This window comes from Oncorhynchus gorbuscha, linkage group LG12 (genome assembly GCF_021184085.1).
Source record: "Oncorhynchus gorbuscha isolate QuinsamMale2020 ecotype Even-year linkage group LG12, OgorEven_v1.0, whole genome shotgun sequence".
Classification (NCBI taxonomy): Eukaryota; Metazoa; Chordata; class Actinopteri; order Salmoniformes; family Salmonidae; genus Oncorhynchus; species Oncorhynchus gorbuscha.
In genome coordinates, this window is record NC_060184.1 from 79,302,026 (window position 1) to 79,329,805 (window position 27,780).

The following is a 27,780-nucleotide window of genomic DNA, read 5'->3' on the forward strand; positions in this document are numbered from 1 at the left end:
GTTGGCTGACTGTACTGGCTGGCTGGACTGGCTGGCTGGTTGGCTGACTGTACTGGCTGGTCGGCTGACTGGCTGACTGTACTGACTGGCTGGCTTGCTGACTGGCTGGCTGACTGGCTGGATGGCTGACTGGCTAACTGTACTGGCCGGCTGACTGGCTGGCTGGCTGACTGGCTGGCTGGCTGGCTGACTGGCTAGCTGGCTGACTGGCAAACTGTACTGGCTGACTGTACTGGCTGACTGTATTGGCTAACTGGCTGACTGTACTGGGTGACTGACCAGCTGGCTGACTGTACTGGCTGACTGTACTGGCTGACTGACTGGCTGGCTGACTGGACTGACTGACTGACTGACTGGCTGACTGTACTGACTGACTGACTGACTGACTGACTGACTGACTGACTGGCTGACTGTACTGACTGACTGACTGGCTGACTGGCTGGCTGACTGTACTGGCTGGCTGACTGTACTGACTGACTGGCTGGCTGACTGTACTGACTGACTGACTGACTGGCTAACTGTACTGGCTGACTGGCTGGCTGGCTGACTGGCTGACTGTACTGGCTGACTGGCTGGCTGGCTGACTGGCAAACTGTACTGGCTGACTGTACTGGCTTACTGGCTGGCTGGCTGACTGACTGGCTAACTGTACTGGCTGTCTGGACTGGCTGACTGGCTGGCTGACTGGCTAACTGTACTGGCTGACTGGCTGACTGTACTGGCTGGCTGACTGTACTGGCTGACTGACTGTACTGTGGCTGACTGACTGGCTGGCTGGACTGGTTGGCTGACTGACTGGCTGACTGTACTGGCTGGCTGACTGGACTGGCTGGCTGACTGTACTGGCTGGCTGACTGGACTGGCTGGCTGACTGTACTGGCTGACTGACTGTACTGTGGCTGACTGACTGGCTGGCTGGACTGGTTGGCTGACTGACTGGCTGACTGTACTGGCTGGCTGACTGGACTGGCTGGCTGACTGGACTGGCTGGCTGACTGTACTGGCTGACTGACTGTACTGGCTGGCTGACTGGACTGGCTGGCTGACTGTACTGGCTGACTGACTGTACTGGCTGACTGACTGTACTGTGGCTGACTGACTGGCTGGCTGACTGTACTGGCTGACTGACTGTACTGTGGCTGACTGACTGGCTGGCTGGACTGGTTGGCTGACTGACTGGCTGACTGTACTGGCTGGCTGACTGGACTGGCTGGCTGACTGTACTGGCTGACTGACTGTACTGTGGCTGACTGACTGGCTGGCTGGACTGGTTGGCTGACTGACTGGCTGACTGTACTGGCTGGCTGACTGGACTGGCTGGCTGACTGTACTGTGGCTGACTGACTGGCTGGCTGGACTGGTTGGCTGACTGTACTGGCTGACTGTCCTGGCTGGCTGGACTGGCTGGCTGGACTGGCTGACTGGTTGGCTAACTGTACTGGCTGGCTGGACTGGCTAACTGGTTGGCTGACTGTACTGGCTGGCTGGACTAGCTGACTGGTTGGCTGACTGTACTGGCTGGCTGGACTGGCTGGCTGGTTGGCTGACTGTACTGGCTGGTCGGCTGACTGGCTGACTGTACTGACTGGCTGGCTTGCTGACTGGCTGGCTGACTGGCTGGCTGACTGGCTGGATGGCTGACTGGCTAACTGTACTGGCCGGCTGACTGGCTGGCTGGCTGACTGGCTGGCTGGCTGACTGGCTAGCTGGCTGACTGGCAAACTGTACTGGCTGACTGTACTGGCTGACTGTATTGGCTAACTGGCTGACTGTACTGGGTGACTGACCAGCTGGCTGACTGTACTGGCTGACTGTACTGGCTGACTGACTGGCTGGCTGACTGGACTGACTGACTGACTGGCTGACTGTACTGACTGACTGACTGACTGACTGACTGACTGACTGACTGACTGGCTGACTGTACTGACTGACTGACTGGCTGACTGGCTGGCTGACTGTACTGGCTGGCTGACTGTACTGACTGACTGGCTGGCTGACTGTACTGACTGACTGACTAACTGTACTGACTGTACTGGCTGGCTGACTGTACTGGCTGACTGACTGTACTGTGGCTGACTGACTGGCTGGCTGGACTGGTTGGCTGACTGACTGGCTGACTGTACTGTACTGGCTGACTGACTGTACTGGCTGACTGACTGTACTGTGGCTGACTGACTGGCTGGCTGGACTGGTTGGCTGACTGACTGGCTGACTGTACTGGCTGGCTGACTGGACTGGCTGGCTGATTGTACTGGCTGACTGACTGTACTGTGGCTGACTGACTGGCTGGCTGGACTGGTTGGCTGACTGACTGGCTGACTGTACTGGCTGGCTGACTGGACTGGCTGGCTGACTGTACTGGCTGGCTGACTGGACTGGCTGGCTGACTGTACTGGCTGACTGACTGTACTGTGGCTGACTGACTGGCTGGCTGGACTGGTTGGCTGACTGACTGGCTGACTGTACTGGCTGGCTGACTGGACTGGCTGGCTGACTGTACTGGCTGGCTGACTGGACTGGCTGGCTGACTGTACTGGCTGACTGACTGTACTGTGGCTGACTGACTGGCTGGCTGGACTGGTTGGCTGACTGACTGGCTGACTGACTGTACTGGCTGACTGACTGTACTGTGGCTGACTGACTGACTGTCTGGCTGACTGTACTGGCTGGCTGACTGTACTGGCTGACTGACTGTACTGTGGCTGACTGACTGGCTGGCTGGACTGGTTGGCTGACTGACTGGCTGACTGTACTGTACTGGCTGACTGACTGTACTGGCTGACTGACTGTACTGTGGCTGACTGACTGGCTGGCTGGACTGGTTGGCTGACTGACTGGCTGACTGTACTGGCTGGCTGACTGGACTGGCTGGCTGATTGTACTGGCTGACTGACTGTACTGTGGCTGACTGACTGGCTGGCTGGACTGGTTGGCTGACTGACTGGCTGACTGTACTGGCTGGCTGACTGGACTGGCTGGCTGACTGTACTGGCTGGCTGACTGGACTGGCTGGCTGACTGTGATGGCTGACTGACTGTACTGTGGCTGACTGACTGGCTGGCTGGACTGGTTGGCTGACTGACTGGCTGACTGTACTGGCTGGCTGACTGGACTGGCTGGCTGACTGGACTGGCTGACTGACTGTACTGGCTGGCTGACTGGACTGGCTGGCTGACTGTACTGGCTGACTGACTGTACTGGCTGACTGACTGTACTGTGGCTGACTGACTGGCTGGCTGACTGTACTGGCTGACTGACTGTACTGTGGCTGACTGACTGGCTGACTGGACTGGCTGGCTGACTGTACTGGCTGACTGACTGTACTGGCTGACTGACTGTACTGTGGCTGACTGACTGGCTGGCTGACTGTACTGGCTGACTGACTGTACTGTGGCTGACTGACTGGCTGGCTGGACTGGTTGGCTGACTGACTGGCTGACTGTACTGGCTGGCTGACTGGACTGGCTGGCTGACTGTACTGGCTGACTGACTGTACTGTGGCTGACTGACTGGCTGGCTGGACTGGTTGGCTGACTGACTGGCTGAGTGTACTGGCTGGCTGACTGGACTGGCTGGCTGACTGTACTGGCTGACTGACTGTACTGTGGCTGACTGACTGGCTGGCTGGACTGGTAGGCTGACTGTACTGGCTGACTGTCCTGGCTGGCTGGACTGGCTGGCTGGACTGGCTGACTGGTTGGCTAACTGTACTGGCTGGCTGGACTGGCTAACTGGTTGGCTGACTGTACTGGCTGGCTGGACTAGCTGACTGGTTGGCTGACTGTACTGGCTGGCTGGACTGGCTGGCTGGTTGGCTGACTGTACTGGCTGGTCGGCTGACTGGCTGACTGTACTGACTGGCTGGCTTGCTGACTGGCTGGCTGACTGGCTGGATGGCTGACTGGCTAACTGTACTGGCCGGCTGACTGGCTGGCTGGCTGACTGGCTGGCTGGCTGACTGGCTAGCTGGCTGACTGGCAAACTGTACTGGCTGACTGTACTGGCTGACTGTATTGGCTAACTGGCTGACTGTACTGGGTGACTGACCAGCTGGCTGACTGTACTGGCTGACTGTACTGGCTGACTGACTGGCTGGCTGACTGGACTGACTGACTGACTGACTGGCTGACTGTACTGACTGACTGACTGACTGACTGACTGACTGACTGACTGACTGACTGGCTGACTGTACTGACTGACTGACTGGCTGACTGGCTGGCTGGCTGACTGTACTGGCTGGCTGACTGTACTGACTGACTGGCTGGCTGACTGTACTGACTGACTGACTGACTGGCTAACTGTACTGGCTGACTGGCTGGCTGGCTGACTGGCTGACTGTACTGGCTGACTGGCTGGCTGGCTGACTGGCAAACTGTACTGGCTGACTGTACTGGCTTACTGGCTGGCTGGCTGACTGACTGGCTAACTGTACTGGCTGTCTGGACTGGCTGACTGGCTGGCTGACTGGCTAACTGTACTGGCTGACTGGCTGACTGTACTGGCTGGCTGACTGTACTGGCTGACTGACTGTACTGTGGCTGACTGACTGGCTGGCTGGACTGGTTGGCTGACTGACTGGCTGACTGTACTGGCTGGCTGACTGGACTGGCTGGCTGACTGTACTGGCTGGCTGACTGGACTGGCTGGCTGACTGTACTGGCTGACTGACTGTACTGTGGCTGACTGACTGGCTGGCTGGACTGGTTGGCTGACTGACTGGCTGACTGTACTGGCTGGCTGACTGGACTGGCTGGCTGACTGGACTGGCTGGCTGACTGTACTGGCTGACTGACTGTACTGGCTGGCTGACTGGACTGGCTGGCTGACTGTACTGGCTGACTGACTGTACTGGCTGACTGACTGTACTGTGGCTGACTGACTGGCTGGCTGACTGTACTGGCTGACTGACTGTACTGTGGCTGACTGACTGGCTGGCTGGACTGGTTGGCTGACTGACTGGCTGACTGTACTGGCTGGCTGACTGGACTGGCTGGCTGACTGTACTGGCTGACTGACTGTACTGTGGCTGACTGACTGGCTGGCTGGACTGGTTGGCTGACTGACTGGCTGACTGTACTGGCTGGCTGACTGGACTGGCTGGCTGACTGTACTGGCTGACTGACTGTACTGTGGCTGACTGACTGGCTGGCTGGACTGGTTGGCTGACTGTACTGGCTGACTGTCCTGGCTGGCTGGACTGGCTGGCTGGACTGGCTGACTGGTTGGCTAACTGTACTGGCTGGCTGGACTGGCTAACTGGTTGGCTGACTGTACTGGCTGGCTGGACTAGCTGACTGGTTGGCTGACTGTACTGGCTGGCTGGACTGGCTGGCTGGTTGGCTGACTGTACTGGCTGGTCGGCTGACTGGCTGACTGTACTGACTGGCTGGCTTGCTGACTGGCTGGCTGACTGGCTGGCTGACTGGCTGGATGGCTGACTGGCTAACTGTACTGGCCGGCTGACTGGCTGGCTGGCTGACTGGCTGGCTGGCTGACTGGCTAGCTGGCTGACTGGCAAACTGTACTGGCTGACTGTACTGGCTGACTGTATTGGCTAACTGGCTGACTGTACTGGGTGACTGACCAGCTGGCTGACTGTACTGGCTGACTGTACTGGCTGACTGACTGGCTGGCTGACTGGACTGACTGACTGACTGGCTGACTGTACTGACTGACTGACTGACTGACTGACTGACTGACTGACTGACTGGCTGACTGTACTGACTGACTGACTGGCTGACTGGCTGGCTGACTGTACTGGCTGGCTGACTGTACTGACTGACTGGCTGGCTGACTGTACTGACTGACTGACTAACTGTACTGACTGGCTGGCTGGCTGACTGGCTGACTGTACTGGCTGACTGGCTGGCTGGCTGACTGGCAAACTGTACTGGCTGACTGTACTGGCTTACTGGCTGGCTGGCTGGCTGACTGGCTAACTGTACTGGCTGTCTGGACTGGCTGGCTGACTGGCTAACTGTACTGGCTGACTGGCTGACTGTACTGGCTGACTGGGTGGCTGGCTGACTGGCTAACTGTACTGGCTGACTGTACTGGCTGACTGGCTGTACTGGCTGGCTGACTGTACTGGCTGACTGTACTGGCTGACTGGCTGGCTGGCTGACTGGCAAACTGTACTGGCTGACTGGCTGGCTGGCTGACTGGCTGACTGTACTGACTGACTGTACTGACCGACTGACTGACTGACTGGCTGACTGGCTGACTGTACTGGCTGACTGTACTGACTGACTGTACTTGCTGACTGACTGTACTGGCTGGCTGACTGACTGACTGGCTGGCTGACTGGCTGGCTGGCTGTACTGACTGGCTAACTGTACTGGCTGACTGGCTGGCTGGCTGACTGGCTGACTGACTGTACTGGCTTGCTGACTGTACTGGCTGACTGTACTTGCTGACTGTACTGCCTAACTGTACTGGCTGGCTGTACTGGTTGACTGTACTGGCTGGCTGACTGGCTGGCTGACGGTACTGACTGGCTGACTGGCTGACTGTACTGGCTGACTGACTGTACTGGCTGGCTGTACTGACTGACTGACTGGCTGACTGACTGTACTGGCTGACTGTACTGACTGGCTGACTGTACTGGCTGACTGTACTGACTGGCTGTACTGGCTGACTGTACTGGCTGGCTGTACTGGCTGACTGTACTGGCTGGCTGACTGTACTGACTGACTGTACTGGCTGACTGTACTGGCTGACTGTACTGACTGGCTGTACTGGCTGACTGTACTGGCTGACTGTACTGACTGACTGTACTTGCTGACTGTACTGGCTGGCTGACTGTACTGACTGGCTGTACTGGCTGACTGTACTGGCTGGCTGACTGTACTGGCTGGCTGACTGTACTGACTGACTGTACTTGCTGACTGTACTGCCTAACTGTACTGGCTGGCTGTACTGGTTGACTGTACTGGCTGGCTGACTGGCTGGCTGACGGTACTGACTGGCTGACTGGCTGACTGTACTGGCTGACTGACTGTACTGGCTGGCTGTACTGACTGACTGACTGGCTGACTGACTGTACTGGCTGACTGTACTGACTGGCTGACTGTACTGGCTGACTGTACTGACTGGCTGTACTGGCTGACTGTACTGGCTGGCTGTACTGGCTGACTGTATTGGCTGGCTGACTGTACTGACTGACTGTACTGGCTGACTGTACTGGCTGACTGTACTGACTGGCTGTACTGGCTGACTGTACTGGCTGACTGTACTGACTGACTGTACTTGCTGACTGTACTGGCTGGCTGACTGTACTGACTGGCTGTACTGGCTGACTGTACTGGCTGGCTGACTGTACTGGCTGGCTGACTGGCTGGCTGACTGGCTGGATGGCTGACTGGCTAACTGTACTGGCCGGCTGACTGGCTGGCTGGCTGACTGGCTGGCTGGCTGACTGGCTAGCTGGCTGACTGGCAAACTGTACTGGCTGACTGTACTGGCTGACTGTATTGGCTAACTGGCTGACTGTACTGGGTGACTGACCAGCTGGCTGACTGTACTGGCTGACTGTACTGGCTGACTGACTGGCTGGCTGACTGGACTGACTGACTGACTGACTGGCTGACTGTACTGACTGACTGACTGACTGACTGACTGACTGACTGACTGACTGACTGACTGGCTGACTGTACTGACTGACTGACTGGCTGACTGGCTGGCTGACTGTACTGGCTGGCTGACTGTACTGACTGACTGGCTGGCTGACTGTACTGACTGACTGACTGACTGGCTAACTGTACTGGCTGACTGGCTGGCTGGCTGACTGGCTGACTGTACTGGCTGACTGGCTGGCTGGCTGACTGGCAAACTGTACTGGCTGACTGTACTGGCTTACTGGCTGGCTGGCTGACTGACTGGCTAACTGTACTGGCTGTCTGGACTGGCTGACTGGCTGGCTGACTGGCTAACTGTACTGGCTGACTGGCTGACTGTACTGGCTGGCTGACTGTACTGGCTGACTGACTGTACTGTGGCTGACTGACTGGCTGGCTGGACTGGTTGGCTGACTGACTGGCTGACTGTACTGGCTGGCTGACTGGACTGGCTGGCTGACTGTACTGGCTGGCTGACTGGACTGGCTGGCTGACTGTACTGGCTGACTGACTGTACTGTGGCTGACTGACTGGCTGGCTGGACTGGTTGGCTGACTGACTGGCTGACTGTACTGGCTGGCTGACTGGACTGGCTGGCTGACTGGACTGGCTGGCTGACTGTACTGGCTGACTGACTGTACTGGCTGGCTGACTGGACTGGCTGGCTGACTGTACTGGCTGACTGACTGTACTGGCTGACTGACTGTACTGTGGCTGACTGACTGGCTGGCTGACTGTACTGGCTGACTGACTGTACTGTGGCTGACTGACTGGCTGGCTGGACTGGTTGGCTGACTGACTGGCTGACTGTACTGGCTGGCTGACTGGACTGGCTGGCTGACTGTACTGGCTGACTGACTGTACTGTGGCTGACTGACTGGCTGGCTGGACTGGTTGGCTGACTGACTGGCTGACTGTACTGGCTGGCTGACTGGACTGGCTGGCTGACTGTACTGGCTGACTGACTGTACTGTGGCTGACTGACTGGCTGGCTGGACTGGTTGGCTGACTGTACTGGCTGACTGTCCTGGCTGGCTGGACTGGCTGGCTGGACTGGCTGACTGGTTGGCTAACTGTACTGGCTGGCTGGACTGGCTAACTGGTTGGCTGACTGTACTGGCTGGCTGGACTAGCTGACTGGTTGGCTGACTGTACTGGCTGGCTGGACTGGCTGGCTGGTTGGCTGACTGTACTGGCTGGTCGGCTGACTGGCTGACTGTACTGACTGGCTGGCTTGCTGACTGGCTGGCTGACTGGCTGGCTGACTGGCTGGATGGCTGACTGGCTAACTGTACTGGCCGGCTGACTGGCTGGCTGGCTGACTGGCTGGCTGGCTGACTGGCTAGCTGGCTGACTGGCAAACTGTACTGGCTGACTGTACTGGCTGACTGTATTGGCTAACTGGCTGACTGTACTGGGTGACTGACCAGCTGGCTGACTGTACTGGCTGACTGTACTGGCTGACTGACTGGCTGGCTGACTGGACTGACTGACTGACTGGCTGACTGTACTGACTGACTGACTGACTGACTGACTGACTGACTGACTGACTGACTGACTGACTGGCTGACTGTACTGACTGACTGACTGGCTGACTGGCTGGCTGACTGTACTGGCTGGCTGACTGTACTGACTGACTGGCTGGCTGACTGTACTGACTGACTGACTAACTGTACTGACTGGCTGGCTGGCTGACTGGCTGACTGTACTGGCTGACTGGCTGGCTGGCTGACTGGCAAACTGTACTGGCTGACTGTACTGGCTTACTGGCTGGCTGGCTGGCTGACTGGCTAACTGTACTGGCTGTCTGGACTGGCTGGCTGACTGGCTAACTGTACTGGCTGACTGGCTGACTGTACTGGCTGACTGGGTGGCTGGCTGACTGGCTAACTGTACTGGCTGACTGTACTGGCTGACTGGCTGTACTGGCTGGCTGACTGTACTGGCTGACTGTACTGGCTGACTGGCTGGCTGGCTGACTGGCAAACTGTACTGGCTGACTGGCTGGCTGGCTGACTGGCTGACTGTACTGACTGACTGTACTGACCGACTGACTGACTGACTGGCTGACTGGCTGACTGTACTGGCTGACTGTACTGACTGACTGTACTTGCTGACTGACTGTACTGGCTGGCTGACTGACTGACTGGCTGGCTGACTGGCTGGCTGGCTGTACTGACTGGCTAACTGTACTGGCTGACTGGCTGGCTGGCTGACTGGCTGACTGACTGTACTGGCTTGCTGACTGTACTGGCTGACTGTACTTGCTGACTGTACTGCCTAACTGTACTGGCTGGCTGTACTGGTTGACTGTACTGGCTGGCTGACTGGCTGGCTGACGGTACTGACTGGCTGACTGGCTGACTGTACTGGCTGACTGACTGTACTGGCTGGCTGTACTGACTGACTGACTGGCTGACTGACTGTACTGGCTGACTGTACTGACTGGCTGACTGTACTGGCTGACTGTACTGACTGGCTGTACTGGCTGACTGTACTGGCTGGCTGTACTGGCTGACTGTACTGGCTGGCTGACTGTACTGACTGACTGTACTGGCTGACTGTACTGGCTGACTGTACTGACTGGCTGTACTGGCTGACTGTACTGGCTGACTGTACTGACTGACTGTACTTGCTGACTGTACTGGCTGGCTGACTGTACTGACTGGCTGTACTGGCTGACTGTACTGGCTGGCTGACTGTACTGGCTGGCTGACTGTACTGACTGACTGTACTAACTGACTGACTGGCTGACTGTACTGGCTGACTGTACTAACTGGCTGTACTGGCTGACTGGCTGACTGGCTGGCTGTACTGGCTGGCTGACTGTACTGACTGACTGTACTAACTGACTGACTGGCTGACTGTACTGGCTGACTGTACTAACTGGCTGTACTGGCTGACTGGCTGACTGGCTGGCTGTACTGGCTGACTGACTGGCTGACTGGCTGGATGGGAAAACTTAATCTTTTCACACTGAAAAACTAGAACAAATAGAAACCTTTAGAAGGGACCACGGGGCAATTTATTTATTCAAGTTTGGCCCGGAGGACTGTACTCTGAGGTATATTTGGTTTTTTAAGAAAATAAAAACAGCTGTAGAACTAATGGGACTGACATGGGCGTTAGCCAACGCTCAGCGTCTTTGGTTGAGTTCACTGAGGTTTTCTCCCTGTGACAGGCTTCTCCTTCTCCACGGGCCAGTGTACCTTTCCTTGTAATACCATTAGTAGTCTTTAGAGCCTTTAAAAGCTAGAGCGAGAAAGAGAGAGAGAGACACACATTCTCTGTTTTCAACGGCCAAGACTTTCAGAAATCATCAAAAACAAAGGAGGACCAAGGCACTCTGCATATAATGAATTAAAATGCCTTTATTTGTATGGCCCTAGGGCAGCTGGGTAGCTAGCTATGCCCCCCCCCCCATCCCGACGAAGGCCATGCAGCTGAAACTTGTTAAGAGTTTTAAAACTTTCTTTCCAATGAATATGCCATACAAATAAAGGCATTTAAATTCATTATATGAAGTGTCTTTGTCCTCTGTTCTTTTTGATGATCAATTCACCCCTTTTTTCCAAAGAGTAGCTTCTGTCTACCAAAACGTTCTGTTGTGTACTTTCTGTCTACCAAAACATTATGTTGTGTACCTTCTGTCTACCAAAGCATTCTGTTGTGTACCTTAGTACCTTCTGTCTACCAAAACATTCTGTTGTGTACCTTAGTACCTTCTGTCTACCAAAACATTCTGTTGTGTACCTTAGTACCTTCTGTCTACCAAAACATTCTGTTGTGTACCTTAGTACCTTCTGTCTACCAAAACATTCTGTTGTGTACCTTAGTACCTTCTGTCTACCAAAACATTCTGTTGTGTACCTTAGTACCTTCTGTCTACCAAAACATTCTGTTGTGTACCTTAGTACCTTCTGTCTACCAAAACATTCTGTTGTGTACCTTAGTTGTTATGCAGGTGAATGAGGACCCAAAAGCGACTTGGCGAAAACAGAGTTTTTAATCCAGTAAGAAACTTTACAAAACAAAAAGCATAATACTACTCGTAAAGACGAGAACAGACTGGAGACTTGATCGAGAACTGCAGGTTGCCTCGGGAAGGCACTTGAACCTAGCAGACTCAGACACCTGCTCACCACGCAGCATCTGAGGGAAACACGACACGACAGGGCAAAACATAGACACAGCACGGTGAATTATAGATGAGGATCCGACAGGGCAGGTACGGAAAACAAGGAGAGAAATAGGGACTCTAATCAGGGAAAAGGATCGGGAACAGGTGTGGGAAGACTAAATGATGATTAGGGGAATAGGAACAGCTGGGAGCAGGAACGGAACGATAGAGAGAAGAGAGAGCGAGAGAGTGAGAGAGGGAGGGGAGAGAGAGGGATAAAAGAGGGAAAGAACCTAATAAGACCAGCAGAGGGAAACGAATAGAAGGGGAAGCACAGGGACAAGACATGATAATTAATGACAAAACATGACAGTACCCCCACTCACCGAGCGCCTCCTGGCGCACTCGAGAGGAATCCTGGCGGCAACGGAGGAAATCATCAATGAGTGAACGGTCCAGCACGTCCCGAGACGGAACCCAACTCCTCTCCTCAGGACCGTAACCCTCCCAATCCACTAAGTATTGGTGACCCCGTCCCCGAGAACGCATGTCCATGATCTTATGTACCTTGTAAATAGGTGCGCTCTCGACAAGGACGGGAGGGGGGAGGGAAGACGAACGGGGGTGCGAAGAAAGGGCTTGACACAGGAGACATGGAAGACAGGATGGACGCGACGAAGATGTCGCGGAAGAAGCAGTCGCACAGCGACAGGATTGACGACCTGGGAGACACGGAACGGACCAATGAACCGCGGAGTCAACTTACGAGAAGCTGTCGTAAGAGGAAGGTTGCGAGTGGAAAGCCACACTCTCTGGCCGCAACAATACCTTGGACTCTTAATCCTGCGTTTATTGGCGGCTCTCACAGTCTGTGCCCTGTAGCGGCAAAGTGCAGACCTCACCCTCCTCCAGGTGCGCTCACAACGTTGGACAAACGCTTGAGCGGAGGGAACGCTGGACTCGGCAAGCTGGGATGAGAACAGAGGAGGCTGGTAACCCAGACTACTCTGAAACGGAGATAACCCGGTAGCAGACGAAGGAAGCGAGTTGTGAGCGTATTCTGCCCAGGGGAGCTGTTCTGCCCAAGACGCAGGGTTTCTGAAAGAAAGGCTGCGTAGTATGCGACCAATCGTCTGATTGGCCCTCTCTGCTTGACCGTTAGACTGGGGATGAAACCCGGAAGAGAGACTGACGGACGCACCAATCAAACGACAGAACTCCCTCCAAAACTGTGACGTGAATTGCGGGCCTCTGTCTGAAACGGCGTCTAACGGGAGGCCGTGAATTCTGAACACATTCTCGATAATGATTTGTGCCGTCTCCTTAGCGGAAGGAAGTTTAGCGAGGGGAATGAAATGTGCCGCCTTAGAGAACCTATCGACAACCGTAAGAATCACAGTCTTCCCCGCAGACAAAGGCAGACCGGTAATGAAGTCTAGGGCGATGTGAGACCATGGTCGAGAAGGAATGGGGAGCGTTCTGAGACGACCGGCAGGAGGAGAGTTACCCGACTTAGTCTGCGCGCAGTCCGAACAAGCAGCCACGAAACGGCGCGTGTCACGCTCCTGAGTCGGCCACCAAAAGCGCTGGCGAATAGACGCAAGAGTGCCTCGAACACCGGGATGACCAGCTAACTTGGCAGAGTGAGCCCACTGAAGAACAGCCAGACGAGTGGAAACAGGAACGAAAAGGAGGTTACTAGGACAAGCGCGCGACGCAGTGTGCGTGAGTGCTTGCTTAACCTGTCTTTCAATTCCCCAGACTGTCAACCCGACAACACGCCCATAAGGAAGAATCCCCTCGGGATCAGTAGAAGCCACAGAAGAACTAAACAGACGGGATAAGGCATCAGGCTTGGTGTTCTTGCTACCCGGACGGTAAGAAATCACAAACTCGAAACGAGCGAAAAACAACGCCCAACGAGCTTGACGGGCATTAAGTCGTTTGGCAGAACGGATGTACTCAAGGTTCTTATGGTCTGTCCAAACGACAAAAGGAACGGTCGCCCCCTCCAACCACTGTCGCCATTCGCCTAGGGCTAAGCGGATGGCGAGCAGTTCACGGTTACCCACATCATAGTTGCGCTCAGATGGCGACAGGCGATGAGAAAAATAAGCGCAAGGATGAACCTTATCGTCAGACTGGAAGCGCTGGGATAGAATGGCTCCCACGCCTACCTCTGAAGCGTCAACCTCGACAATGAATTGTCTAGTGACGTCAGGAGTAACGAGGATAGGAGCGGACGTAAAACGTTCTTTTAGAAGATCAAAAGCTCCCTGGGCGGAACCGGACCACTTAAAACACGTCTTGACAGAAGTAAGAGCTGTGAGAGGGGCAGCAACTTGACCGAAATTACGAATGAAACGCCGATAGAAATTAGCGAAACCTAAAAAGTGCTGCAACTCGACACGTGACCTTGGAACGGGCCAATCACTGACAGCTTGGACCTTAGCGGAATCCATCTGAATGCCTTCAGCGGAAATAACGGAACCGAGAAAAGTAACGGAGGAGACATGAAAAGAGCACTTCTCAGCCTTTACGTAGAGACAATTCTCTAAAAGGCGCTGTAGAACACGTCGAACGTGCTGAACATGAATCTCGAGTGACGGTGAAAAAATCAGGATATCGTCAAGATAGACAAAAACAAAGATGTTCAGCATGTCTCTCAGAACATCATTAACTAATGCCTGAAAAACAGCTGGCGCATTGGCGAGACCAAACGGCAGAACCCGGTACTCAAAATGCCCTAACGGAGTGTTAAACGCCGTTTTCCACTCGTCCCCCTCTCTGATGCGCACGAGATGGTAAGCGTTACGAAGGTCCAACTTAGTAAAGCACCTGGCTCCCTGCAGAATCTCGAAGGCTGATGACATAAGGGGAAGCGGATAACGATTCTTAACCGTTATGTCATTCAGCCCTCGATAATCCACGCAGGGCGCAGAGTACCGTCCTTCTTCTTAACAAAAAAGAACCCCGCCCCGGCCGGAGAGAAAGAAGGCACTATGGTACCGGCGTCAAGAGACACAGATAAATAATCCTCGAGAGCCTTACGTTCGGGAGCCGACAGAGAGTATAGTCTACCCCGAGGAGGAGTGGTCCCCGGAAGGAGATCAATACTACAATCATACGACCGGTGAGGAGGAAGGGAGTTGGCTCGGGACCGACTGAAGACCGTGCGCAGATCATGATATTCCTCCGGCACTCCTGTCAAATCGCCAGGTTCCTCCTGAGAAGTGGGGACAGAAGAAATGGGAGGGATGGCAGACATTAAGCACTTCACATGACAAGATACGTTCCAGGATAGGATAGAATTACAAGACCAATTAATAGAAGGATTATGACATACTAGCCAGGGATGACCCAAAACAACAGGTGTGAAAGGTGAACGAAAAATCAAAAAGAAATAGTCTCACTGTGGTTACCAGATACTGTGAGAGTTAAAGGTAGTGTCTCAAATCTGATACTGGGAAGATGACTACCATCTAAGGCAAACATGGGCGTAGGCTTGTCTAACTGTCTGAAAGGAATGTTATGTTTCCGAACCCATGCTTCGTCCATGAAACAACCCTCAGCCCCAGAGTCAATCAAGGCACTGCATGTAGCACCCGAACCGGTCCAGCGTAGATGGACCGACATAGTAGTACAGGATCTAGATGAAGAGACCTGAGTAGTAGCGCTCACCAGTAGCCCTCCGCTTACTGATGGGCTCTGGCCTCTTACTGGACATGAATTAACAAAATGTCCATCAAATCCGCAATAGAGGCACAGGCGGTTGGTGATCCTCCGTTCCCTCTCCTTAGTCGAGATGCGAATCCCTCCCAGCTGCATGGGCTCAGTCTCAGAGCCAGAGGAGGGAGATGGTTGCGATGCGGAGCAGGGAAACACCGTTGATGCGAGCTCTCTTCCACGAGCCTGGTGACGAAGATCTACCCGTCGTTCTATGCGGATGGCGAGAGCAATCAAAGAGTCCACACTGGAAGGAACCTCCCGAGAGAGAATCTCATCTTTGACCACTGTGTGGAGTCCCTCCAGAAAACGAGCGAGCAGCGCCGGCTCGTTCCAGTCACTAGAGGCAGCAAGAGTACGAAACTCTATAGAGTAATCCGTTATGGATCGATCACCTTGGCATAGGGAAGCCAGGGCCCTAGAAGCCTCCCCACCTAAAACTGAACGGTAAAAAACCCGAATCATCTCCTCTTTAAAGTTCTGGTAATTGTTAGAACAATCAGCCCTTGCCTCCCAGATAGCTGTGCCCCACTCTCGGGCCCGGCCAGTAAGGAGTGAAATGACGTAAGCAACCCGAGCTCTCTCTCTAGAGTATGTGTTGGGTTGGAGAGAGAACACAATCTCACACTGGGTGAGAAAGGAGCGGCACTCAGTGGGCTGCCCGGAGTAGCAAGGTGGGTTATTAACCCTAGGTTCTGGAGGCTCGGCAGGCCAGGAAGTAACAGGTGGCACGAGACGAAGACTCTGGAACTGTCCAGAGAGGTCGGAAACCTGAGCGGCCAGGTTCTCCACGGCATGGCGAGCAGCAGACAATTCCTGCTCGTGTCTGCCGAGCATGGCTCCTTGGATCTCGACGGCAGTGTTACGAGCGTCTGTAGTCGCTGGGTCCATTCCTTGGTCGGATCCTTCTGTTATGCAGGTGAATGAGGACCCAAAAGCGACTTGGCGAAAACAGAGTTTTTAATCCAGTAAGAAACTTTACAAAACAAAAAAGCATAATACTACTCGTAAAGACGAGAACAGACTGGAGACTTGATCGAGAACTGCAGGTTGCCTCGGGAAGGCACTTGAACCTAGCAGACTCAGACACCTGCTCACCACGCAGCATCTGAGGGAAACACGACACGACAGGGCAAAACATAGACACAGCACGGTGAATTATAGATGAGGATCCGACAGGGCAGGTACGGAAAACAAGGAGAGAAATAGGGACTCTAATCAGGGAAAAGGATCGGGAACAGGTGTGGGAAGACTAAATGATGATTAGGGGAATAGGAACAGCTGGGAGCAGGAACGGAACGATAGAGAGAAGAGAGAGCGAGAGAGTGAGAGAGGGAGGGGGAGAGAGAGGGATAAAAAGAGGGAAAGAACCTAATAAGACCAGCAGAGGGAAACGAATAGAAGGGGAAGCACAGGGACAAGACATGATAATTAATGACAAAACATGACATTAGTACCTTCTGTCTACCAAAACATTCTGTTGTGTACCTTAGTACCTTCTGTCTACCAAAACATTCTGTTGTGTACCTTAGTACCTTCTGTCTACCAAAACATTCTGTTGTGTACCTTAGTACCTTCTGTCTACCAAAACATTCTGTTGTGTACCTTAGTACCTTCTGTCTACCAAAACATTCTGTTGTGTACCTTAGCAGCTCTTCCCTTCCATCTTTTGTCAACTTTTAGAAATAGTTTGAGTTTCTTTCTAGTTTTGGTTCTTTGTTTAAGAACTTCAGAATCCCATTTTGCTAACGGACATCTAGCGGTTGTATCAAATAGATATTTTCCAGAAGAATGTGTTTTTCTGTCGTTTGCTCTGAACTTTGGCCCAGTCCGTGTTGTATACCTATGTTTGTAAATTAAGCTGCATAACTCCGTATAGTATGGAGCCAAGCATCATGATGATTATATACTTCTCTGTAAATATGTATCTCCTTAATTCCAAGCAAGTTGTGTATAGAGTATACATGTAACGGCGTTCGTCTGTTGAAAGAAGAGAGTCGGACCGAAATGCAGCGTGTTGGTTACTCATGACTTTAATGAATGAAAAAACGCGATACATGAAATAACTGAAACTAAAGACGAAAACAACAAACGGAACGTGAAACTATTACAGCCTATCTGGTGAATACTACACAAAGACAGGAACAATCACCCACGAAATACAAAGCGAAACCAGGCTGCCTAAATACGGTTCCCAATCCAAGACAACGAGAATCACCTGACTGATTAGGAATCGCCTCAGGCAGCCCAGCCTATACCACACCCCTAATCAGCCGCGATCCCAAATACTACAAACCCCAATACGAAAACAACATATAAACCCATGTCACACCCTGGCCTACCCAAACATATAACAAAAACACAAAATACAATGACCAAGGTGTGACAATACATGCTTGTTATGTCAATACAGCCAGAAGTCATCCATAATTAACCTAAATACTGTACATCCGTGGATTATTTTTATTAAATAAAATGATTAGTAGATCGTTGTTGTTTAAAGAAAAATCCTCAATTAAACATTAACATGGCTGTAACCTGTTCCCGTTCTCCTCTCTGTGTTGTTGTACCTACAAGCAGGAATTAACCCTGTAATGTCTCCTGTCCTCTCCTCTCTAGGATGAGTTCTACAAGCAGCTCCAGGCTATCAGACAGCCGTGGCACATTCCCATTGACACAGAGAGTGACATCCTGGAACCTCTTGAGCAGGACAAGAGTGAGTGACTGTGGCTGGCCACCTACCTGCCTGACCTTATACAGATGCTTTCTGGGAAAATATTCAGACCCCTTGACTTTTACCACATTTTGTTACGTTACAGCCTTATTTTAAAATGGATTCAATACATTTTAAAAATCTCATCAATCTACACATGAGGCTCCATAATGACAAATCAAAAATGGGTTTTTAGATCATTATTTAATTTTTTGCAAATGTATAAAATATTTGAAACAGAAGTACCTTATTCGTATCCAGACCCTTTTGCTATGAGACTCGAAATTGAGCTCAGGTGCATCCTGTTTCCTTTGATCATCCTTGAGATGTTTCAACAACTTGAATGGAATCCACCTGTGGTCAATTCAAATCATTGGACGTGAATTAGAAAGGCACACACCTGTCTATATTAAGGTCCCACAGTTGACAGTGCATGTCAGAGCGAAAACCAAGCCAAGAGGTCGAAGGAATTGTCCATGAGACAGGATTGTGTCGAAGCACAGATCTGGGGAAGAGTAACAAAAAATGACTGCAGAATTGAAGGTCCCCAAGAACATAGTGGCCTCCATCATTCTTAATTGGAAGACGTTTGGAAACAGTGTGTGATTTTCTAGTGTAAAACTTTCTCCAATCTATTCTCATGAAGTGTGTGGTTTTCTAGTGTCCACAATCTAACTGACTACATTATTAATGCCATCGGGTTTACCACATCATTTCCTTAGTTCAATTTATTAATGTCAATCCTCCCAATTCTAAGTGATTTAAATACAAAGTATGACTTTCCATGGACCTAAAGATGAGATTTATGTAGCCTGTTAAAACGCAGTAGAAACACTTTAGAGTTTAGGCAACGGGGTAATTTAGGGATGAGGTTGTTGACATGGTCTAAAATTACATTTCTAGGTGTCATCATGGATGTGAATGACTGTGAATGGATGAATGTGAATGACTCCATGGAATCTCATAAATAGTTATAGTTATGTGTCCTCCTCCCAGAGCGCTAAGAACCTTGGCGTGATCCTGGACAACAAACTGTCGTTCTCAACTAACATCAAGGCGGTGGCCCGTTCCTGTAGGTTCATGCTCTACAACATCCGCAGAGTACGACCCTGCCTCACACAGGAAGCGGCGCAGGTCCTAATCCAGGCACTTGTCATCTCCCGTCTGGATTACTGCAACTCGCTGTTGGCTGGGCTCCCTGCCTGTGCCATTAAACCCCTACAACTCATCCAGAACGCCGCAGCCCGTCTAGTGTTCAACCTTCCCAAGTTCTCTCACGTCACCCCGCTCCTCCGCTCTCTCCACTGGCTTCCAGTTGAAGCTCGCATCCGCTACAAGACCATGGTGCTTGCCTACGGAGCTGTGAGGGGAACGGCACCTCAGTACCTCCAGGCTCTGATCAGGCCCTACACCCAAATAAGGGCACTGCGTTCATCCACCTCTGGCCTGCTCGCCTCCCTACCACTGAGGAAGTACAGTTCCCGCTCAGCTCAGTCAAAACTGTTCGCTGCTCTGGCTCCCCAATGGTGGAACAAACTCCCTCACGACGCCAGGACAGCGGAGTCAATCACCACCTTCCGGAGACACCTGAAACCCCACCTCTTTAAGGAATACCTAGGATAGGATAAAGTAATCCTTCTCACCCCCCCCCCCCTTAAAATATTTAGATGCACTATTGTAAAGTGGTTGTTCCACTGGATGTCATAAGGTGAATGCACCAATTTGTAAGTCGCTCTGGATAAGAGCGTCTGCTAAATGACTTAAATGTAAATGTTAAATGTTATAGGAGTTTGGTTTGAGTATGACGCTGCGCTCTCCCTCCCCCCTATCCTTTGAACAGTACATTATTGGATCAGGGGTGCGTCCCAAATAGCACCCTGTTCCCTATCCAATGCACTACTCAGGACCATGGCCCTATGGGACGCAGACTCTGTTCTAGTGTACGCCTCACAGGAAGTGCACTATGTGGGGAATAGGGTGCCAGTAGTGCACTACGTAGGGAATAAGGTGCCAGTAGTGCACTACGTAGGGAATAGGGTGCCAGTAGTGCACTACATAGGGAATAGGGTGCCAGTAGTGCACTACATAGGGAATAGGGTGCCAGTAGTGGGCTATGTGGGGACTAAGGTGCCAGTAGAGGACTTTTGGGGAATAGGGTGCCAGTAGTAACTTTTCTGACAGAGTTGCGTATCGCCCCATCCTCTGAGATGGTGTTCAGATCCTGATATTGAAGAAACGCGTCACACATGTGCTTGAGGGTGGCCTTGTGGTTAAGACCCATATAGGATCTCCCTGTTGGCTTGGGTATGAACCCCTAACGGCCCTACACTCTCCATCCCTTCTCTCTATTGCCCCTTCATTAAATAGAATAACGATCAAATCCAAAAGGAGACTGCATATCCACTTTCCTTTAAGAAGAAAGAACACACATATTTCTAGCTAACTTCTTCAATGGGGGTCTGTTGTGTTCTATTGCAATAGTGTGTTATTAAAGTTCATCATCATACCAAACTCTTTTCTACTTGGAGTCAATTCATCTTAATTTATGTATCAAGCCAGACAGAACTAAATCTGTCAATAGTACCTGCAAAACGTCAACAGTGAAGAGGCGACTCCGGGATGCTGGCCTTCAGGCAGAGTTCCTCTGTCCAGGCTCAACGTCAACAGTGAAGAGGCGACTCTGGGATGCTGGCCTTCTAGGCAGAGTTCCTCTGTCCAGGCTCAACGTCAACAGTGAAGAGGAGACTCTGGGATGCTGGCCTTCTCGGCGAGTTCCTCTGTCCAGGCTCAACGTCAACAGTGAAGAGGCGACTCCGGGATGCTGGCCTTCTAGGCAGAGTTCCTCTGTCCAGTGTCTGTGTTCTTATGCCCATCTTAATATTTTCTTTAATTTTATTGGCCAGTCTGACATATGGATTTTTCTTTGCAACTCTGCCAAGAAGGCCAGCATCCCAGAGTTGCCTCTTCACTGTTGACGTTGAGACTCAGACTGCAGTTTACTTCCGTCAGACTGGTGTTTTGTGGGTAGTATTTAAAACTTCTTAGGGCTAGGCGCTAGCTAGCGGGACACCTGTCGACAACTTCGGGTGAAATTGGCGGTCAAGCAATTCAAATAAATAATCATAAAAATTATGGATATTAAACATTTAGGTACATACACGTGTCTTATATTGGTTAAAAGCTTAAATTATTTTGAATCTAACTGCACTGTCCGATTTACAATAGGCTTTACAGCGAAAGCATACCATGTGATTGTTTGAGGACGGCGCTCCACATCAACACATTTTTCCACCGGGACACAGGCTTCATAAAATCACAAATAGTGATGAAATATTCACTTGCTTTTTGAAAATATTCCTTTGATTTGCAATCCAAAGGGTCCCAGCTACAACATGTAGTGTCGTTTTGTTAGATAAAATCCTTCTTTATATCCCAAAAAGTCTGTTTAGTTGGCGCCATCGATTTGAGTAATCCACTCATTCAACATGCAGAGAAAGGAATCCAAAAAGCTACTGTTAAACTTGAAATATATTTAAATTAAACTTTAAATCTAGTCTAAATATGTTTCTATATTATCCTCAGGTAATTAAACTACAACGTAATTAAACTATAATATTTCATATGAAAGAAGTATGTTCAATAGGAAAACGATATCATCAGATGCACGTCCTCTTCGTCACAGCCATTTTGTACTGACCTGTGAAGGGAAAAGTGCACAGGGTTGTACGAGACCTTCAGTTTCATGGCAATTTCTCGCATGGAATAGCCTTCATTTCTTGGAACAAGAATAGAATGACGAGTTTCAGGAGAAAGTTCTTTATTTCTGGCCATTTTTAGCCTGTAATCGAACCCACAAATGCTGATGCTCCAGATTCTCAACTAGTCTAAAGAATGCCCGTTTTATTGCTTCTTTAATCAACACAATATTTTTCAGCTGTGCTAACATAATTGCAAAAGGGTTTTCTAATGACCAATTAGCTTTTTAAAATGATAAACTTGGATTAGCTAACACAACGTACCATTGGAACACAGGAGTGATGGTTGCTGATAATGGGCCTCTGTACGCCTAGATATTCCGTAAAAGAATCTTCAATTTCCAGCTATAATAGTGATGTACAACAATAACAATGTCTACACTGTATTTCTGATAAATTGTATGTTATTTTAATGGACAAAAAATGTGCTTTTCTTTCAAAATCAAGGACATTTATAAGTGACCCCAAACCTTTGAGCTGTAGTGTATATTGAATAGGGTGAAATTTGGAATTCCAAGTCGAACCAAACATTCCACACACAAAATGGCCGTTATCTAATGTAAATGTAAATGACAGGTCTCTCTGGAGGAAGTAGGCTTGTTTTGCCAAGAGAATGTATCTGATGAAATGAGGGAATTTAAACTCAGCAAAAAAATGTCCTCTCACTGTCAACTGCGTTTATTGTTAACAAACTTAACATGTGTAAATATTTGTATGAACATAACAAGAAGTACTGCAGTGCATCTTCTCCTCGTGTTCTGCACCAGATTTGCCAGTTCTTGCTGTGAGATGTTACCCCACTCTTCCACCTGAAAGTTCCCAGACATTTCTCAGGGTAATGGCCCTAGCCCTCACCCTCCGATCCAACAGGTCCCAGATGTGCTCAATGGGATTGAGATCAGTGCTCTTCGCTGGCCATGGTAAAACACGGACATTCCTGTCTTGCAGGAAATCCCACACAGAACGAGTAGTATGGCTGGTGGCATTGTCATGCTGGAGGGTCATGTCAGGATGAGCCTGCAGGAAGGGTACCACATGAGGGAGGAGGATGTCTTCCCTGTAACGCACAGCTTTGAGATTGCATGCAATCAGTCCGATGATGCTGTGACACACCGCCCCAGACCATGAATGACCCTCCACCTCCAAATCGATCCTGCTCCAGAGTACAGGCCTCGGTGTAACGCTCATTCCTTTGACGATAAAAGCGAATTCAACTATCACCCCTGGTAAGACAAAACTGTGACTCGTCAGTGAAGAGCACTTTTTGCCAGTCCTGTCTGGTCCAGCGACGGTGGGTTTGTGCCCATAGGCGATGTTGTTGCCTGTGATGTCTGGTGAGGACCTGCCTTACAACAGGCCTGCAAGCCCTCAGTCCAGCCTCTCTCAGCCTATTGCAGAGCAGTCTGAGCACTGATGGAGGTATTGTGCTTTCCTGGTGTAACTCAGGCAATTGTTGTTGCCATCCTGTACCTGTCCCGTAGGTGTGATGTTCAGATGTACCGATCCTGTGCAGGTGTTGTTACACGTGGTCTGCCACTGCGAGGACAATCAGCTGTCTGTCCTGTCTCCCTGTAGCGCCCTCTTAGGCGTCTCACAGTCTGGACATTGTACTTTGCATTGTATTGCTGTGGCCACATCTGCAGTCCTCATGCCTCCTTGTAGCATGTCTAAGGCTCGTTCACTCAGATGAGCAGGGACCCTGGGCATCTTTCTTTTGGTGTTTTTCAGAGTCAGTAGAAAGGCCTCTTCAGTGTCCTAAGTTTTCATAACTGTGACCTTAATTACCTACCGTCTGTAAGCTGTTAGTGTCTTAACGACCGCTCCACAGGTGCATGTTCATTAATTGTTTATGGTTCATTGAACAAGTATGGGAAACAGTGTTTAATTTATGAAACTCTACTGCATGAATTAAGAGTTTAGTGTACTGTGTGTATACACTTGCCAATAGAGTTATCTTGTTTGAGGTTATGTTTGGTCTTAGTTAGAATTCACTACACAATGTTGTCACAGTGGAGATGGGGTGTGTCTAAATGATCATTTGTCACCTTTTCCATGGGTTTCGTAATGGATAAATGCATACATTATAAGTTACGTTGTAGATTAATGTGTTATTGTCTGTTCTGATCCATTCACAGGTGGGGTACGGGATGCCAATAAAAGATCAGTGTTCTCAGGTAAAAAATGTAAATGCATTTTTCAAGTGTACTTGTCTGACCCAATCAACCAGTCACAATCAACCAGCATCTCACTCATCTCATTTTTGAGTTTGTGTTGCAGGAAGCAAATTTCTGTTTGAAAAAGCTGGCCTTTGCTTTTCTAACTGCCTGTGTATATTGCTTTCTAACTTCCCTGAAAAGTTGCATGTCACGGGGGCTGTTCGATGCTAATGCAGAACACCATAGGATGTTTTTGTGTTGGTTAAGGGCAGTCAGGTCTGGAGAGATCCAAGGGCTATATCTGTTCCTGTTTCTACATTTCTTAAATGGGACATGCTTATTTAAGATGGTGAGGAAGGCATTTAAAAAAAAAACAGGCATCCTCTACTGACGGGATCAATATCCTTCCAGGATACCCTGGCCAGGTCGTTTAGAAAGGCCTGCTCGCTGAAGTGTTTCAGGGAGCGTTTGATAGTGATGAGTGGAGGTCGTTTGACCGCTGACCCATCACGGATGCAGGCAATGAGGCAGTGATCGCTGAGATCTTGGTTGAAAACAGCGGATGTTTATTTAGAGGGCAAGTTGGTTAGGATGATATCTATGAGGGTGCCCGTGTTTACGGCTTTGGGGTGGTACCTGATAGGTTCATTGATCATTTGTGTGAGATTGAGGGCATCGAGATTAGATTGTAGGATGGCTGGGGTGTTAAGCATGTTCCAGTTTAGGTCGCGTAGCAGCACGAGCTCTGAAGATAGATGGGGGGCAATCAGTTCACATATGGTGTACAGAGCACAGCTGGGGGCAGAGGGTGGTCTATAGCAGGCGACAATGTTGAGAAACTTGTTTTTAGAGAGGTGGATTTTTAAAAGTAAAAGTTCAAATTGTTTTGGTACAGACCTGGATAGTAGGACAGAACTCTGCAGGCTATCTTTGCAGTGGATTGCAACACGACCCCCTTTGTCCGTTCTATCTTGTCTGAAAATCTTGTAGTTAGGGATGGAGATTTCAGAATTTTTGGTGGTCTTCCCAAGCCAGGATTCAGACGTGGCTAGAACGTCCGGGTTGGCAGATTGTGCTAAAGCAGTGAATAGAACAAACATAGGGAGGAGGCTTCTAATGTTAACATGCAAGAAACCAAGGCTATTACGGTTACAGAAGTCATCAAAAGAGAGCGCATGGGAAATAGGAGTAGAGCTAGGCACTGCAGGGCCTGGATTCACCACTACATCGCCAGAGGAACAGACGAGGAGTAGGATAAGGGTACGGCTAAAAACAATGAGAGTTGGTCGTCTAGGACGTCTGGAACAGAGAGTAAAAGGAGGTTTCTGGGGGCGATAAAATAGCATCAAGGTATAATGTACAGACAAAGGTATGGTAGGATGTGAATACAGTGGAGGTAAACCTAGGTATTGAGTGATGAAGAGAGAGATATTGTCTCTAGAAACATCGTTGAAACCAGGCGATGTCATCGCATGTGTGGGTGGTGGAACTGAAAGGTTCCGAAATATGTGGAAAGACTTGGAGATTGCTGTTCACGGCTGCTTCCCATCTAACTTAACAGACCTGAGAAAATCTGCAAGGAAGAACGAGAGAAAATCCGCAAATTCAGATGGGCAAAGCTGATAGACGTACCCAAGATGACACAAAGCTCTAATCACAGCCAAAGAGACTTTGTGTTGACTCAGTGGTGTGAATACATAAGTACATTAGATATTTATTTATTTAATTTTAATTTTATATTTTACCTTTATTTGAAATTCTCAACTTACTAGGCAAGTCAGTTAAGAACAAATTCTTATTTTCAATGACGGCCTTGGAACAGTGGGTTAACTGAAGGCAGAACGACAGATTTGTACCTTGTCAGCTCGGGGGTTTGAAGTCCACTAGGCTACCCTGCCACCCCAGGTAATGATTGATACATTTGCATAAACAAATCTAAAAACAGGTTTTCACTTTGTCATTATGGGGTAATGTGTGTAGATGGGTGAGAAAGAAAATATATGTAATACATTTTAAATTCAGGCTGTAACACAAAATGTGCAATAAGTCAAGGGGTATGAATACTTTCTGAAGGCTTGTATGTAACAAATACATGCACTACTTTTGACCGTATAGGCAATAGGGTGCCAATTGGGACGCGGCCAGAGAGTGTCTGATTGGTTAGCTGAGGTTGTCTGCAGTTCTGCCTTATTATGGCGCTAGCTTGTCAACAAGTTCTGCCCACAGTTCCCGGAGTCAGAGAGAGAGAGAGAGAGAAAGAGAGAGAGATCAGGAGGGCGCTTTGGCTATCTGAGATGCCATGACCTAACACTGCAATGGTAACCATGACAAACCACCAACAATCCAATGCTGTAACCATGACACTCAACCCAAACCCCCAATGCTGGGTGCTGATGTCACGGTTCCCCTATCACTCTTCTCCCAGAATTTATAGCTTGAAATATCGCCCTCTGGACTTACCCCTCTCTCTCGGTCCAAACTCAACCAATCAACTTCATTCTCATTTTTCCCCTCATTTTTATGTTTGACATGTTCAAATATTAAAGTCTGTTTTATTGTAATGGCTCAGGCTATTATTCCTTATTAGCGGTTGTTGAATTGCTTGCATCTGAATCTTGGTTTCTAAGGAGACTGATTTAGTGTTTTCATCTTTGTGTGTGTGTGTGTGTGTGTGTGTGTGTGTGTGTGTGTGTGTGTGTGTGTGTGTGTGTGTGTGTGTGTGTGTGTGTGTGTGTGTGTGTGTGTGTGTGTGTGTGTGTGTGTGTGTGTGTGTGTGTGTGTGTGTGTGTGTGTGTGTGTGTGTGTGTGTGTGTGTGTGTGTGTGTGTGTGTGTTTTTTACAGGCCTATAGGGATGAAAACCAGAGAAAGATTCATTGATCCAATCAAATAATTATGCAAAACCACTGGGCATTTTCAATATTGTGTACAGAGACCATTATTTTACATCTTATATATATATATATAAAAAAAAAGATTGTATACTTTTTCTACAGAAGTTGATATTTCTTAGACTATCTAGCCCTTAGAAAGATGTTTGAACTATTGTGGGTAAATATGAGGACTTTAGAGTATGAAGTAAAACTAAATATGAACTGTTTGGGTTAGTTTTCTTACCTCGTTTAGCGATCTGAAAGAAAGAACAAAACAGTTTGTTGACAAACCTTTTTTCTCTCTATATATACAGTGGGGAGAAGAAGTATTTGATACACTGCCAATTTTGCAGGTTTTCCTACTTACAAAGCATGTAGAGGTCTGTAATTTTTATCATAGGTACACTTCAACTGTGAGAGACGGAATCTAAAACAAAAATCCAGAAATCACATTGTATGATTTTTAAGTAATTAATTAGCATTTTATTGCATGACATAAGTATTTGATCACCTACCAACCAGTAAGAATTCCAGCTCTCACAGACCTGTTAGTTTTTCTTTAAGAAGCCCTCCTGTTCTCCACTCATTACCTGTATTAACTGCACCTGTTTGAACTCGTTACCTGTATAAAAGACACCTGTCCACACACTCAATCAAACAGACTCCACCCTCTCCTCAATGGCCAAGACCAGAGGGCTGTGTAAGGACATCAGGGATAAAATTGTAGACCTGCACAAGGCTGGGATGGGCTACAGGACAATAGGCAAGCAGCTTGGTGAGAAGGCAACAACTGTTGGCGCAATTATTAGAAAATGGAAGAAGT

General features: G+C 49.8%; 1 pseudogene; it reads left to right on the forward strand.

The window, feature by feature from the left end:
* The window catches only part of LOC123990431, a 179,207-nt pseudogene extending 151,923 nt beyond the window's left edge, over nucleotides 1-27,284 (forward strand).
* Nucleotides 27,285-27,780: the final 496 nt, after the last annotated feature.